General features: G+C 38.6%; 1 long non-coding RNA gene across 1 annotated transcript; it reads right to left on the reverse strand.

Moving 5' to 3' along the window:
* Positions 1-5,979: 5,979 nt before the first annotated feature.
* LOC309874379 lies at positions 5,980-9,335 on the reverse strand. The gene is made up of 3 exons (XR_014316825.1): positions 9,321-9,335; positions 7,391-7,503; positions 5,980-6,283 (listed from the first exon to the last, which is right to left on the reverse strand). It is a non-coding gene; the product is annotated as an uncharacterized lncRNA (long non-coding RNA).
* Positions 9,336-17,084: the final 7,749 nt, after the last annotated feature.

The raw sequence follows: 17,084 nt of genomic DNA on the forward strand, positions 1-17,084 counted from the left end.
TATGAATGGTGTGTGAAAAGTGAGCATTTAAAAAGCATTTGCTAATATTTGCAATGCAAAAGACTTCAAATTCTTGCATATGAATACCTGGAAGCAGATTTGGAATCATTTAGAGGTTTTCATGAATGTCAGCAAATTGTTAACAGGTTTTTATTTTCCTGGAGAAATTTCATGACTAGCCTTAGCTGTCAAATTTTATACTGCGTAAGTTCTACATCTACAAATAAACACAAAAACACATTAAGCTAGTTAAAAAAAAATAAAAATTAAAAAAATAAAAAAATCTTTGCACTTCTAAAGCGTCTTATATCTCAGGATCTCAAAATACTTTAAACAAACATTGTGCCTAATCCTAAAGATTGGTTTAAATGAGGTCACTCAGCACCTCTTAAGTAGATGTTTCGGATATTTTGCCAGACTGAACTTTTAAGATAGATCATTTTATGGCAACAGGGTAAGCTCCAACAGTTTGGAGATTCTCCCAGTTTCAGATTGTAAATTCTTTGGGGCGGAGAATGGGAGAATGTCTTTTACCATATGCTTAGGCAACAAAGTCTTGATTTTACTGCAAATTCTGGTCATGATTGAAATGCAAGTAGAATAACAAGGAAAAAGAACAGGAAGTGTCAAAGACAAGATGCTCACTGAGGCAGGATTTTGGTCTGATCAAATATGGTTATTTTTAGGTTCATGTGACTTCCAAAATTCTAGTCATGCACAAAGATTCCTATTTTTTTGTGCAACATTCTTGAGACTAAAGAGCAATCATTCTTTATGTGCCACTAACATTACTGCTTTTGGCACAGTGGTATGGTCTGTATAGCTCAAAAACACTTGGCCACACCCTTCCTGTCGCTGCTCCTGTTTTCTGCAGAAAACCAGGTTTTTCAAAAAGTAATTCTTTTCATTGCTTGATTCATCCATGTTTTACAATATCTGTGTTTCCCCTAAACTGAATTACCCACCTATGACATATCAAATCCAGGGTAAGTCAACTCAAGACTTTACTATGCACTGAACTCCAAGTTTCTGTAGTGAAGGTATTCATCTGATGATGAGCTAGAGATGCTTATCTGCAGTCTTGTTATTTTTTTTTAGAAAGTTCTTTGACAGTGAAAACAAGAGTCACTTGTGGACCTCTCTATAGAAACAAGGCAAATAATATTTGTATTTTAAGCTAACGAAGAACAGTTTTCAATAGGTGGAAATCTAAAGATAGACAGACCTTAGAGAATTAATAGTGTAAGTGATTCTTTTAAGGAAAAGTTTGTTTGCATAATGCTAATTTGCAGTGTTGATGTCCACATAAATACAGCATGATAAGTAGGTGTTCTTGTTCTGGATGTGAGTCCTTGCACTTTTTCACACCCAGGCAGCACACTGGGAAATACCAGGGAGTCTGACTTCAGTCACCGGCTTGGATATCAAGTTAAGCTTGAAAGGTCAAGTCCTGGGAACCCACATTTCAGAAGCTTTCTATGCAAATTTAAGCAGAAGGATTCATCTTACCTAACTTTCTAAGCCTTTAAGTTTAGCATCTAGTGGGAGATGCTTAGATCGGAGGTGCTTCTATAATCAGCAGAGGCAGACACCTCTGCAGGCACCTCAGCAGAAGGATCTCTCACTTGCACACTATTGACCATAGAAAAATTTCAGAACACTAATATAACTTCTAGATGTTAAAATAAATTCCACCCCAGGCATGGAAGTGGCTGTTCAGACTTTGCAAATGATTAAGCTCTGTCTTCACACAGATATAGCTGTTGAGACCTGCTGGTGCAATGGCATTTTCAACTGTGAATGTTTCTGAACATTCCTGCTGTGGAGAGATTACATAAATGCTTCCTGGGATGTAGCTTATTTAGAAGTGATGTGCGTACCTGAGCTAATATTCCTAAAAAATAAAATAATAACAATAATAAAAAACTCCCCTATGCTTCTCCTCACATAACTTTTGAAACACCTCAAACCAGAATGAAGTTATTTTTCCCGTCAAGAAGTTGGCAGGGTAGTGAAAAGACTTGTATGGAGGAGGTGAGAAATACCATTTCTAAATGCTGAGCAAACCGAGTAAACTGTCCACAGTGACAACCCAAATTCAGTGACTGTGGTTTATTATGCTAGTTTGAACTGCTACTCAAAACCAATGATATAGGCAGAGCTGCAACTGAACATGGGAGAACATGCAAATATTGTTCATAAATGCTTCCATAAATTCTCAAACTAAATTGAAACTCATGTTTGTGCAGTTACAGAGTCCACTTATAAATATTCAAATAGTTGGGTGTAATCTCATGTGCATTCACAGAAAGCAAAGTATGTCTCTGTAAGAGGACCACTGTGAGGCCTCTGAACGGTTTGACATATACAGACCTCTAAGAAAAGTTATTTTTTTCGGGAAGCACCTGAGAAATTCAAATAAACACACAGAGGATGAGATAATCACACTAGTGAGTAAATTAGCTTTACTTGGTGGTGTCCAATGGCAATTGTTCTGAAGAGCAGACTACAACTTGGGGCATTAAACTATTGTTTTTCTGGACTTCTGCCAGACGAAGTCTGAACACCCTGGGCAAAGGGGCAGCGTGCAGGTTCAGTGGGACACCACAGCCTATCCCAGGTGGTCTGAGATCTACTTTGTAGGTGCAGCAGGTCTGGCACCAACCTCAATTTGTATGTTTTGAAAGGTGCATAAATGTTATGAGCAATTTCATTGTGAGCAATTTTAATTGCTAATGAATACAAGACTAATTAATAACAAACGCTTTTCTCATATGTTTTCTATGTAGGAGCTCGCTCAAATCACCTCAGGCTGGTTTATTCTTCTATTTATTACCAACCTAAAGAAAGGAGAGCAAACCCAGCAAATACATTTGTTGACCAAAATAGAGAGCATCTTAAATGATGCTGCTGTTTTGTTTTAACTGCAAGTATACTGGTCTGGAAACAGCAGACAATTACTAACTGTATAGTAACTAGCTCTATGTTACTGCTGTATCTTTTTGCACAAAGCAAATTGACATCAATGGAGTTCTACCTAAGAGCTGCTGTGATATCAAGGGCTGCACAGTGAAGCCCCAGGATGAGCCACTAATGTCAGTAAGCCATTGTAATTGTAATACTTTGTCTAAATCCTAGAGCCTAAAAGGTCTAATAGATCAACACATTCATCTGTCTGCCAGAGGACTGCCCATGTTCTGAAACTTCACAACAATTCAAAGGAGACCAAATAAAAGTGATTAATGAGCAAAGAACAATGTAGTTATTGCAGTGGAGTTCATCTCCGAAACAAAGCAGCAGAAATATAATCAGAATTTAGCAGCTAAATAAAGTGGAAGCTATTAACTGCATCTTTATTACTCTGCAAAGGCAAGTAGCAACTGTGTAATTTAAATAGGTCCATTATGTAACATTTTTTTCTAATTCATTCCTGATCTGCTAAACTAATCTCTCTTTTTTAGGGGGGTTGAAAATGAATTAAATGGATGAAAAATGCAGCTGAAAGCCAGGATTATTTAAGGAATGGAGAACAATAGGAAAGCATGACAAGGAAAGATCAGCCATTTGACAATGAAGCAACATCCTGAGCCTGAAGCACAATACTATTGAGTAAGCATCAGAGAAAATGTTTTATTTCTTCACCCAGGATACATTCTCTTTTCTCTCTCTCCTACCCGCCTAGCAGTGGAGTTTGACTTGATGTTAACCCAGAGAAGTTTAGCTTGGGGTTTCCTAGACTGGATTCCATTTCTTACACAGCTCTGTAACTGTACGTCCAACATTTATAACATTTACTGTAAGTCCTAGTTTCATCCCACTCAGATATCAGTATTGAATGGAGGCAGCTACCCATGGGCTTTAGGATCCCAAAATGCCCTTTTGCAGTCAACAGACAGAAAGAGAGACACTCGAGACTATTCAAAGAGCCAAAGTATGACTCACCTTCTGGAGCTCTCATCCTCCACTTATTGTAAAGGAAACTGAAAATAGGTACACTCTTAAGACAGGTGGCTAAAGGTAGGTGGAAAGATTCCCACCAAAATACTTTACATATTCCTATGCTTTTGCAACTCCTCCTCCCTACCAGAAGTGAAGGTTCAAGTGAAGTTTTTTTTCTCCACAATGTTTGTTATACTGTTTTCAAAAGCTGTTCCTACCACAGTCTTCCAGGCAGCATGAGCAAGAAAATTTATCTGGCTACAATGCTGGCTGCCTCCAAATAATGTCTTATCAAGTAATTATCAGAAAATATATCTTTGTTTATCCAATAAGAATGTTGCAATCATGCAAGTCCTAAGATTTTTATTTTTCAAAGACACCATGGTGCCTATAAGGATATAATGAATTTTCACTTTATTTTTTCATCACATGCACTAATTCTCTTGCTACATATACGAGTGGGCCAGTGCTACGAGTTAGTTTAGTGCAGCATTTCGGTAATGAAAGTCAGAGACTTTTAAAGCTTTAGAATATATATTGAAAGGCTATATTTTTAAAACTAACACCTTTTCATTTAGGCATGTAAAACTAGTGTTCCCCTTTTATCTAATTTCCTGCCCCTTTTATTAGCGATTCAGTTACAGCTCTTTTCTGCAAGGAAGTGGCAGTTCAGTAGTTCAGTGGACCAAAAAGTAATGTAATATTTTGCTAGTTTTGTTGGGAAAGTAGTATAGTAGTACTATTACTAATGAGGAACATATTCATTCTACGCCTGGACTTTTCTTTAAAACATTAATGAAAAAATAGCAAGTACAGCTCTGCACATTGTTGCACTTGCACAATCCATTGGAATTAATGAGAGGTGAATATGGTTACCTAAAGATACATCAGAGCTCTGTGGTTGCGCTGATTCTATTGAAGAGCTTCAAGCTTGTTCTATTCACTTACAGGAATAATTTAGACTGACACACGTCAGTCATGTTCTGCATAAAAGGTCCGTTATATTTCCTTAGTTGGTGGACAACAGAATTAGACATTGGTCCAGCTTGGAGCCCCAGCCAACATGCATCTTCATTTTGTAAAAGTTTAAAACACAAACCTGACCCTGAGCTAATTAGATTCCCCCTCACCAAACTGAGTTTCCAAGTCTCATTTCTTCCTTCAGAAAAATCTGAGAGAAAGGATTCAATTAGTTAGAAAATTAAAAATCTTATTTGTATAATTTGATTTAAAGTTTATAGAGGAAAAACCTGGCTTGATGTGATTATTAAATCATCATTTGATGATCACTGAAATACACTGGAATCTTTCTTTAATCATGAGCATTAAAAAGTCTTTGTTTTTGATTGTTGTGTTCCAGGACACCTGACTTCGCTGCGATGACTGTGATCAGAATTTCACCTGCCTAGCCACAGTAAGTTCTGGTTTTGTAATAATTTTATGGGTAATTTCCTTTTCTCTCTTAAATTCACCCTTAAGCTCTTTTTTCACATCTATTATTTTAATGCCTGAGTTTTTATTCTCATGGTTTTCTTTCCACTTTTTTTCCCTTTTTTCTTCTGCTTCATTCTTTTGCTGTTCTTCTTTTTTGCTTAGTCTAACATTTATTGTGGTTTATTTTTAGGATACATGCATATTTGGGATGGAATTATAATCTGAACATTTATATACCAAGTATATGTTTTTGTTGGAGAAATACATAATGGAAAAGTGTTCTTGTTCTTCTGAGAAATGCCCATCACAAATTGCAGGCTGCAGTTCAATGAATCTTCTACTGTTTTAACAAAACACTGAAAGCGGGCAAAGTACAATAGGATAATTTTTTAAAATATGACAGTTTGTCCTAGGGTCAAAAATATCGTGAATGTTGGTCTTTGGCTGTTTTGCATATGTCAGAATCTTAGACCGAAATACCATTCAAATGTCAATAACACACTTTGCAAAGAGCATAGAACAGATATACTGTAAATAATCACATTGAGAGGAAATAGCACACTTGAAACTGGAAATTCCTTCTTTACTTTTAGGCAGATTTCTCAGTTTATTTTAACGATAACGATATCTATTGCCCTTTAAAGTACAGTATTAATAGGTTGTTTAATTTCATTGTCCTTTTCTCCCACACGTATTTTTGCAGATTAACACCTACTGGTACACTTTTCAAACCCTTAAATCTCCAATTTTCAGAGTGCTCTTCTCTCTTTGTTTCTGGATGGTGGTCACCAAGTACAAAACCCACTAGAATAAACAGTTTGTGAACACAAGTTCCACGGGTTTTGCTGTTACTTGAACATGCACGTAGGTCCAAAATTGTGTAGGCTTAAAAATCCCACTGGGTTGAGACCTGTTTAAAAAAAAAAAAAAAAAAATTGCCATGGCCAATTTTATTTTAAATCTAAAATAACTGGATCGGATTCAAAAGAACCATTACAGAGTGACTGATTGAGTAAGGATAGGCATGGGCATATATTTAAAGTAAGGCACCCACATGAGCCAAAGAGACATACCAATACACAAACACACTCTAGCACTATGCAACTCTAGTAATTTTTTACTTTTACCTTTGCTACATTAATCCACAATGTTTATTTTTTCATGACTAGTCTATTTTGTTCAATGTAGAAAATCCACTATGAATAGCAGAAGTTTCCAAAGACAGGATTAGGGAGAGGGGAAGTTGTTGAGTTTTAGAAGGGGGTTGTTTGTGTATTTGTTTTCTTACAACTGGCAGAACCCCAGCAGCTATTCTCCAGAAATTTCACAAGAAACATTCATATGGGCAGGAAATATACTGGCAAGAAATGGCAGATGAAAGAGTTATGTACTGCTGAATGAGAGTTTTGCACCTGCACATTGCTTAAGTTGGAGAACATGCTATTAATATAATCACAATAGCATAACCACCAGGATGCATAGTCGTCTACCAAGAAGATTTCGTTTTGAGACTTCATGGACACTCTTGGCATTAGTGCAAATCAAGGAATTGAATCAATTCAAAAATGCACTAAGTGAAAAGCAAAAACAAATTTATCGGGATATCACATTTAAAATTAAGATGAGAACTGTGTAACTGAGTCCAGACTGGTCTGCTGAAGGTCAAAGGACACTAGTGCAATTATTGGCAGGGATGCCCAGTAAGTAGGGTCAGAGAAGCCCTGTTTCAGACTCATTGACTGGGTTATGTTTTATTTCTACTCTATTTATGGAGAAACCATTCTTTTTTCCCCTCAGGGTCATCAAACTTAGGCTGGAGTAAAGCTGTTCAAAAAACTATGGAACATTTTTTGGGGTCGGGATTTGGTAATTCATTGAAATCAAAATATTTCCAATGCATATCAAAACATATCAACAACGTTTCAAAACAAGTGTTGTCCCAGTTTCGAAACCTGGAAGCCCTGAGGTCTCTAGTTCAAAGGTAGACTACTTGGTGGGCCGTCCTGCAATGACATACCATCAATCCTCTATCCTGGCAGTAGGGGAGTTGAGCAATGATCTGCCAGCCACGCAGAAGTCCTGTGGAGCCCTGCAGGATTCCAGAAAATCTTAGCCAAAATCCAACTGTCCCTGCAAAAAGTTTAGGTTTCAATCAATTGCCAAGGTCTCTCTGAAGATTGCCAAGAAGCTTTACTTTTCAGACCGGTTCCATCAGCTTTTCTCTGTAGAAATATGTTTGTTTGTTTGTTTGTCTTCAAATAAATCATTTTGCCTCAAGTAAACAGATAGATCACATAAGTCCTACAACAAAAGGTTTACTTCCCCTGGATCTGTTCCTGGACCAGCTTTTAGGCACAGATGGAGGTGTGCAGTTCTGACTTTCCAAGATGGCTAACCTCTTTGCCATGCTGTCAGTCCCCTCCTTACTGAATTTCACCTTGAGTGATTTAAGCAGACAAAAGGAGGTAATGCCAAATTTGGACCCTCTTCTAGTGGGATCTGAATCATCAGGAAAGCAAGAGAAAACATAATTATCAGGAAATTATTTAAATCAACTAAAACAATATCCATTAAAAATGATACTACAATAGAGTATGCAACCTCTGTTGCTATCTCCTATGAGTACTATGGCATACCAGCACAGATAATAAAACAGCAATCGTAGGAGCCCCCTGGGGAGGGGGATGCTGAAACTTTGCCCGACTGTGGTATACGAGCTGCTGCCCAGCCATGCTGCAGTTACCTCACTCACAGCTCAGGCCAAGTTCTGCTACGTGATAGCTAGGCCGGACTCCATCAGGAGCCATGGGAGCCACCTACTCGTCTGGGAGGTCACTGTTTAATCCACCAGAAGGCTAAAATACAGAGCAAGGGTTGTGATCTTAAGGAAGACAAAGACGCAACATCCCTAGAAAAAGTATTTCTTGACAGATAAATCAACATGTCACACATCAATATGTTATCAGTGGCAATGTTTTCTGATGTTTGCTTTCTCTGCTTTGTGCACGGCAACATCTACTGAATAGTGAGGAATAGTGTGCGGGGAAGACCTTTTTAATTTGCATGCTCATCATTTTAATGTCATCTGAACAACTAACCTACCACCTATATCATTCTGCTATTAAAGAGCATAAATAAAAATTTTATTAAACCTCAATTATAGAGTACTCATCCAGATTGCTGACAGTCAGTAAATGCCTCAGAAATCTCTCCCATTTCTTTACAGAGACTGGAATTCAGCAGTGCAGTGAACCAGATTATAAAAGCAGCATATCTGCCCCAAAATGATTGTGCTTGTTCTTTGCACTAATGTAGCTAAAATGCACATTCTGGACAGCAGGCTGGCACCAGGCCGTGAAAGGTATTCGTCATTTTGTGAAACAAAAGAGCCATCCATAATCTTTTTTGTTTCCAGATAATAAAAGGAAAGTCTCATTTTGCAACTATAAAAAAAAAAAAAAAAAGTTAAAGCAGCACAGCTGTAAGCAGAAATCCAGTCCACTTGTGGTTTAAAGAGCTCCACGCCTACTGTACATAAAATAATACACTGGTATCATTAGCATAGACAACAGCTTGTTTTCAATTTGGCTGCAGATAATGAAATTATCCCCCAAATTACCATAAAGTGGAACAAATAAACACAAAAGCAAACTCTTTTTTTCTTTTTTCTTTTTTTTCCCCCCTTCAGCAGCACTGGCTTTCAGCTATTTAGAATAAAAGCAAAGCTTCTGTTTTTCCAGAGCTCCGGCTTGACCTCAAGCAGATAAAGAACGCGACATGACAAACATGCAGCAAAGAGTTACTGTGTCCTTCCCCCCTGGCCTCTGTTTACATTAGGAAATGTACCCGGGGAGGAGGGAAGGGGAGGCAGGAGGGCTGCCTTTCAGCGCCACGCTCAGCTCCGCTGGCTCCGGCTGGAGCTGGCCCCTGTTTCTGAGTAAGCTTACTCCACTCCAGATGTGCCTCGGCTCCAGCGTGGCTGCCATGTACAGTAAATCGGCATCTGAGGGCTCGTCAATCTGTGGGGTAGAGCAATTGCGGTCTCGCCAGGCCGCCCCACTGGCACAAACAGAAATCTCCGCTGCTGAACTGGGAAAGAAAGAGGGAGAGGGGCGGCGGGGAGGGTAGGAGGCAAAGTAACGGGGAGCAGCGTGCGAAAGGTGAGGGCTGGGATGTGTCAGCTCCCAGGAGGAGAAGGGGAAGAAATAAACACTAACAGCCAGCCGGGGAAATGTTCTTAATGCGTTTGTAAATTTACTTGTAAATGTTTTACACTTAAAAAGAAAGGGGAATGCTGCATGTCATTTGGAAATGTTGGCTGTCTATAGGTCCCCATGGATATACTGGTTTAGTAAGACTTGTAACCAGAGCAAGAGAAGCATAAAATAGCTGGGAAAAACACAGCCAATTAGTCTTTACATGTAGATTGTAAAAACAAGAGGGAGAGGGAGAAAAAAGAAAAAAAAAAAAAAAAAGTTCCCTTAGTAAATTGAGTCCCTCTTGTTTATGTCCCTGGAATAGGAGCATGAAAAAGCAGAGGCAATGACACCTCCGAATCAACGTGCAACCTGCGAAGCAGGCAGTGCTTGCATTCACGGTCCGCTAGGATTTCCTGAGTCTCGCAAGATTTACCTATTTGCTGTCATTGTAAAATACAAATTGTTTCACTAATCAGGCAGTTTGCTTTGGACCTGACCCCAGTTGTACTAACTCCAAGTTGGACGTTCGCTTCTGATCTCCTGCCGCCTACACAGCCGTTGCTAACTGAGTTTTAATAGAATGAGAAAATGATCTTTTCTTTTATAGTAGGTTCAAATGAGCTACCCAGCTTCAAGCTGACTATAGCTGTGTTTTCCTAATCATCAATTTTTTATAGCAATTCTGAGGACCAGAATGCCTGCTCCCCCACCCTTCTCTTCTAACAGCGCCAAGACTAAGAATGTAAATAAGTGTTAAATAGAAACACAGAACAAAAATGGGTCAGATTTAGTGTAATTGAGTCATAGTTAAATTTAGGCTGCTTTTATTTGCTAATGTGCACTTTAACAGCAGCTCTATATGGCATCTCTGAGTAGAATGAGATGCCTCATTTATTTATTATTTTTGTTGTGGTTGTGCCTAAAATTCTCAGCAAAGGCTCCCAGTCTCATTGTGCCATGCACTGTAAAAGATGAGCTCTGCATTTTAAAGGATCTTTGTTACCAGAGAGGCTGTCCTCTGGGTACTGTCAGGATTAAATGGCAGCACCTTAAATGAACAGAAATACTCAGCTGTTCCAAATTTTCAAAAATTGTGAATCAAAGCTGCAAAAAATATGAGGCCACCGGAAAAAAAGTCACAAGATTTTCCAAAGGGTATATGCAGCGTCCTTTCTTGTCTCCTAGTCTGTGAGCTTTTTTAATTCTTCCAAGTCACTGTAAGAGTATGAAAGCTACTTTTTAAAAAGAAATGCTCAGATTTTTTCAGTATCCCATGATCTAAAGAATGGAGGTTTAAAAACATCAAATATCTATAGATTTGAAATACAGACATAAGACTTGGCAATACAACAAACATATGTATATGGGACTCGATTTCCCTTAGTACCACATTGACAGGATTACTACACTCTCTACCCGCTAGAGTAAATCAGTCCTGCAAAGCACAAGGTGCTCTGATTCTAACTGAAAAGAATATATGTAATATATACAATTAAACAATTAAAGTAAATGTGATTACTCTTTTATGCTTACACTTTGTACTGAGTTTTCAAACCTTGGAGGCACAAGTCTGAAAGTGTTGCCTTAGATGCAGGACAACAGAGAAGCACAGCAAGCCCTCAGCAAGCAAGCATGCAGCTGTAGAAAAGCCCAGTCACATCACTAGCTCTTCTCTGTTAGCCAGAAGGAGGCACACCATCTCTCACTTCTTTCTGCCATTTTAGCTTCAAACCCTTGTCTCTACAAGGAGTTCTCTCCATTGCTTTTTACCTCATGCAGGCATTTGCAGCTGTACAAAATGGAGATAAAACAAGTGTATCAAGTTAGGATGGCAAGAGTAGGATCAAAACAACCTCAAAAAAAACAAAACAAAACAAAAAAATGGGGTTCTATCTAAAATTAGTCTTGCGAAAGCACCTGTAAATACAAACAAGGGACTTCCTTCACACTGACAGAAATGTAAAATGAGTGATCAAACAGGTGTTTCCAATGGTCAGCCTTTCCATGCAGAAAGGCAACACAGATGAGTCTCATTAGACAGTAGCTGAGTTTAGTGAGGAATGTGACTTTTTCCCACCCAATGTTGCATGAGTGGCCCAGGGGAAATATGATACTTAGAGGACACCAAGAACAGCACTGTTCTTAGCTCATCCACCACAATAATGGCACTAATTGGAGAATAAGTGAGCATAAAGCTGATAATAGCTGTCTGTAAAGAACCGTGTATGATGGTAAGATGATATGAGACAAAGCTAAGTGACCATGGAAGAATGTATCTAGACGCCAGGACACAAAATGAGTCAAGCATGAAGAGGGTGTTGAAAAAGAGCCACTGAGAGAGATAGGAACAGCAGAGCAAAGTGCAGTATGGCTTCAGAGAATCCCCTCACAGTATTATGGTCCAGACTCCCAGCAGTGGTGCTCCTCCACTTTAGTTTTTGTCATGCTTTTACAACAGAAAATTAAGTCCTTGCTTACAAGTGTGTCACAAGTGAGGTCATTTAACCTCAAGTTTATCACACGTGGTCAGAAAGGAACAATTTCCCTGACAAAGCTTCAAAAAAGATGCTTTGTATTTCCAATAACAACCACAATTTAACCATGCAATAGAATATTGGATCTACTTATTTCCTTGTGTTTTCTTTTATACACATTTCATGCACCTGAAAAGTGAAGGAAGGACAGTACTGGCCAGCTATTGTGTGGGCAGATGTTGTGTAATTTTCCACAAAAGCCTCCCTCTTACACAGACCTCTGACACCTGCACTATTTGGAAGGATTACTTTCTGTATCAGTGAATTTCCCATAGGGGCTGAGAGAAGATGAGCAACAGAGAGCCTGGCTGCAGAGCAATCCCACGGAGTACAGCAGGATGCAACTGTCCTTCCCTACTTAAGGAAGATGCAGTCACCCCATATTCCAGGGAAGGCAAAGGTGGATCATTTCACACATCTACAAAAAAACTGGAGATTAACAAAAGTCTGTTAAGCATCCTTTCTATATATTTTTTCAAATAAAGTCTAGAAGGATGTCTTTTAGAATGCAGAATAAGATGTATTTCAATATAAACTGTGTGTAGTATAAACTATAAACTTGTCATTTCTGTTCATAAAAGAACAATCAGTAAGTCCACAAGGCTATGTATCCTAAATGTACAACACCCCAGTAGCATGCTCTTTATGATGCCTTCAACACCTGCAGAGAAATTACATCAAATCTGTAGCAGCAGTATTAGGTAATGCACCAGAGTTCAATGTTCAAAACATCCTGTTCTTTACATAGCCTCTTGTCTTACACAAAAGCAGTTAAAAATAATTGGGCTTGTTCAAGCGCCAGATTTACAAGCTTGTGTTCATAGACTGTAAGGCTCATCTTGCAAGGTTGTTTTGTTATACCTGTGGGCTGGGGAAGGGGAGGCAGGAGACAGCACAAGAGGGAGGGAAAGCTTTGTGGCTGTGTGTTTTCAAGCTTTCATGACAGAATGAAATCACTTCAACAACTCTGTTTTCATGACAATTAATTGCTTTTCCGAGTAAAAAAAAAAAAAAGTAAATGTAAAAAAAAAAGTAATAAAGTGAGTAACAGAATTAGCATCCTTTAGCTGGACTAAAGATAGATTAAAGTCATGGAACAATTATATTTGTATTTAGAGATCTGGAGGCTTGGATCAGCTAATTAGTAAGACATGACATTTGCAAAACTTGGATGTTAATCCTGATGATCCCAGTTTTGAACTCATCAATCTTTTGAAATGTTTAGAGAAAAGGAAGTTTGGCTCTCCCCTCAAATTTCACACTAGAAGACTCTATCTGGATTCAGTGCTGAAAGAAAAAAAAAAAAATAGAAAAGACTTTCTGTGGCTCTGGATCTACGGCATCTATGTCCTTATGGTGTATAACATGTACACTGTAATAACTTCAGTGCTAGCTGTTACAAAAGTATGTGAATAATAGGCCCTCTCCTTGTTGGGATCTGGGGTTCCTGTTGCTGAAGGAAATCTGAGCCGAACAATGCAGTCCACTAGTGCCTCCGTGTCTTTGTCACATCGATGAGTCCCATGGCTAAGCTCTTTGCAATCAAGACCCAAATCTGTAATTGGTCACTTTATTCTTATTTTCACATGCTGTTGAGAGCTTCGCTGTTATTCATTCTGTTTATGAAACTCATTTTCACCAGGCAACAACGTATTGATGATATGTTGGCCTGGGAATAAAGGGACCTGGCTCTGCCCATCAGTGAATTCTGTAACCAGCTCCTGGCCTTTGTCACAGAAGCATTTCTTAGGTATAGACTATATTTATAATTATCAGTCTAAATAATGTAAAGACTTTCATTATTGCGGTATTACGGTACTTGGTGATTACAGATAAAAAGCAGTAGGAAAAGTAACTGTAACTTGTATAAAATTAAATTAAATTAAATTAAATTAAATTAAATTAAATTAATTTAAAATAAAATAAATAAAATTATAAATAAATAAGTGCTGCAGGATCAAGCCCCAGGTAACAAACAAGCTGAATTTCAGTATTCCATTGAAGAGTCTTCAGTTCATAGCAGATCAGGCTGGAGCCCAGTTATTTTAGCCCAACACCTACATACAGTCTATTTGTAACATATCCCTCTTAGGGCTCTTCCTCTTACTTCCTGTGAATGGGAATATTACAAAACTGCACAGAGGAAGTGGAAGTTTAAGAGCCTTGCAGAGAACAGATGGAAAATGTGATAGGAAACTGAAAAACAAACATATTATGTTTTCATATATGTTAGTTGCACATAACAAAGGTTAACTTCCACTTGTACCTTTCTCTAAAGTTTCTGCCCAGTATTTTTCATTCTTGCACTAGTATTTATATACTGTAAGGTCTTCTCCCAATAACAATAGTAAAAGAGTCTAGTAAATGTTTTATTATCAAATACAGTAAAAAGTCTTATTTTATGTAGAGGAAATAAGCCGGAATCAATAAAGATATAACTTGTTGTGTCTGTTAACACACTGGAACAAAATTTCTCAATTAATTTTTCCCAAAATGCAGTTCTCTTTACTGGGATTCTCTCGACGATTTTTTACCAAGGTTTTCTCTGCAGGAAATAGTGGACAAACTCCAGATCTCTGAAAGAATGACAAAACAGTATGAAGTACTGGATCTCCCACAAGAATGCTAGAAACTTCACCTCTCATGGAGCTGGGAAAGACCAAACAAAATTTACACACAACCCAAACCCACACTGGGGTCTGGCATTTGATTAATCCCACAGCATTTTCAATCCATCTCATTCCATCTTAGTAACTGCTTTATTTTTTAAAGCAGGCTAGACTTAAAAGATCTTCCTTAGGCCTCTCCTACCTCCGCTGATTTTCAAATTCCTTGCATCCATCAGCACAGCTGAAATTAGAACACTTATTCTGTATTGTAAATTGTGAAATAAAATTTGGAACATTTTAAGTCTGTAAACATCAAATTATTCTGAATGTTTTGTCTTCTGTAGTTACTAGCCACTAAAGATTGATGTTCCCTTGTAACTCCTTGCTGATTAACACATTCCTCTGGGTGCCTAATTTGTGAGAGATTTACACTGTGCAAACACTGTTTACAGAGAGCACTTGATTCTCTCTAAATCAGTTAGATATGCCTTTTCAGGAACATTTTCTCTTTCAGACTACCAGAAGAGGGGTTTTGTTTTATACCTGCAACAAGGGTTCCAAGACCACATTGCCTCTGAGAAGCAACGGGGCAGCTTGGAAATAAAATGGGCTTGCCAGTACTGCCTCATGTATAATTGAAATGCAATTTAAGGGGTCTTCAGAGGAATTTCTCCAGCTCTGGAGGAGGCCGATCAGCAATCTGACCTCCAACAAAGACAACAGAAGGAAGCTCCCTTTGAAAGATAAAGGGGACATTTTTTTTTTTTTAAAAAGCATTCTTAGGTGCCGTCTGCTGATACAGTGCAGACTTATCTCCTGAGGTCCAGACAAGTCTGTGTTACTGATTATGCCAATATACCTCATGCAGTTCTCACTGCTCTTATCTAAGAATGGGAAAAGTCAAGGAGAGCAAGGGAAAAACAAAACAGAACCCTATCCAAAGGAGAAGTTTATCTTTAGAAGTGTTCGAAATACATCCAAAGAAATTCCTCTGCATATATGTTAAAGTTCTAGAATTTTACTGTGTTTTTATTCTCCATTAAAAAATGAGGCAACTTTGTGAACAAAAAGTGAGCAAAATATGTCTATAAACCTGGTGGACACATGTACAAACAGGTCATTCTATTTGCAGTCATGCATTGTGTTTGAAAAACGAGCATTTGTATCTAAAGTTATACCTGAAGTCATGATGTGTTATAAAGGCAAATACTGAGTCCTGCATCTGGGACAGCCTGGGTGCCAACTGATTAGAGAGCAGCTTCACAAAAAGGATCTGGGACTACTGAAGGGAAAACTGAACATGAGTCAGCAGTGTGCCTTTGCAGCAATAAAATCCAGCCTCATACTGGGCTGCTTTATTAAGAAAATAGGCAGCAACTCAAAGGAAATGATTATTCCCCTCTATTCAGCACTTGTGAGACCACATCTGGAATACTGTATCTAATCCTGGGACCCTGACAAACTGGAGCAAGTCAAGCTGAGGGCCACCAAGGTGGACAAGGGGCTGCAAAACATGACATGTAAGGACAGCTGAGGGAGCTGGATTTGTTTGGCCTGGAAAAGGGAGAGCTAAAGGAGAGGGTTTCACTTCCATTTTCACCTACCTAATGGGTGGTCACCGAGAGACTGTTCTTGGAAGTGCACATCAAAGGATGTCAATGGATGTCACTGGATGCATGTCTCAGCAAGAGAACTTTCATGTATGAGGAAAAAGAATATTCACAATAAGATTGGCAAAGGAAAAACAAAAAGGAAGAAGAAAAAAAAAGGGAAAGGGAAAGGGAAAGGGAAAGGGAAAGGGAAAGGGAAAGGGAAAGGGAAAGGAAAAGGAAAAGGAAAAGGAAAAGGAAAAGGAAAAGGAAAAGGAAAAGGAAAAGGAAAAGGAAAAGGAAAAGGAAAAGGAAAAAAAGGAAAGAGAAGGGTGCCCCAGACAGGCTGTCGCATCTTCACCCTTACAGATACTCAAAACTTTGTGGAAAATGTCTTGAGCAACATGCTCCAACTTTGAAGTTAGCAATGCTTTGAGCAGGCAATTGCACTAGATGAGCTCCAAGGGGCCCCTCCAACCTAAATTATTCAATGAATTTATACTAGTAAACAAAAGTTCATCTGTTTTCGCTGTTAACCTGTCTTCCATCTCACATCAGAAACTAAGTGCATTCTCTGCAAGTTTACAATTTGTGGGACAAAGTGACCCACTGCTGGGACAGAGTAAGACTAAAGAAGTCCTGGAGTTGAGCCAACCAGCATGCCTCAAGAAAGCCAGAGCAGTGCAATAAACTAACCAAATCCATCCAAACATACAGTAAATATTCCCATGACTCAACCGCCTCCATGGCCTCTCAGCTCTACCTCCCACCTCCACAGCC

This window comes from Aythya marila (genome assembly GCF_965140915.1).
Source record: "Aythya marila genome assembly, chromosome: 2".
In the NCBI taxonomy this organism is placed as follows: domain Eukaryota; kingdom Metazoa; phylum Chordata; class Aves; order Anseriformes; family Anatidae; genus Aythya; species Aythya marila.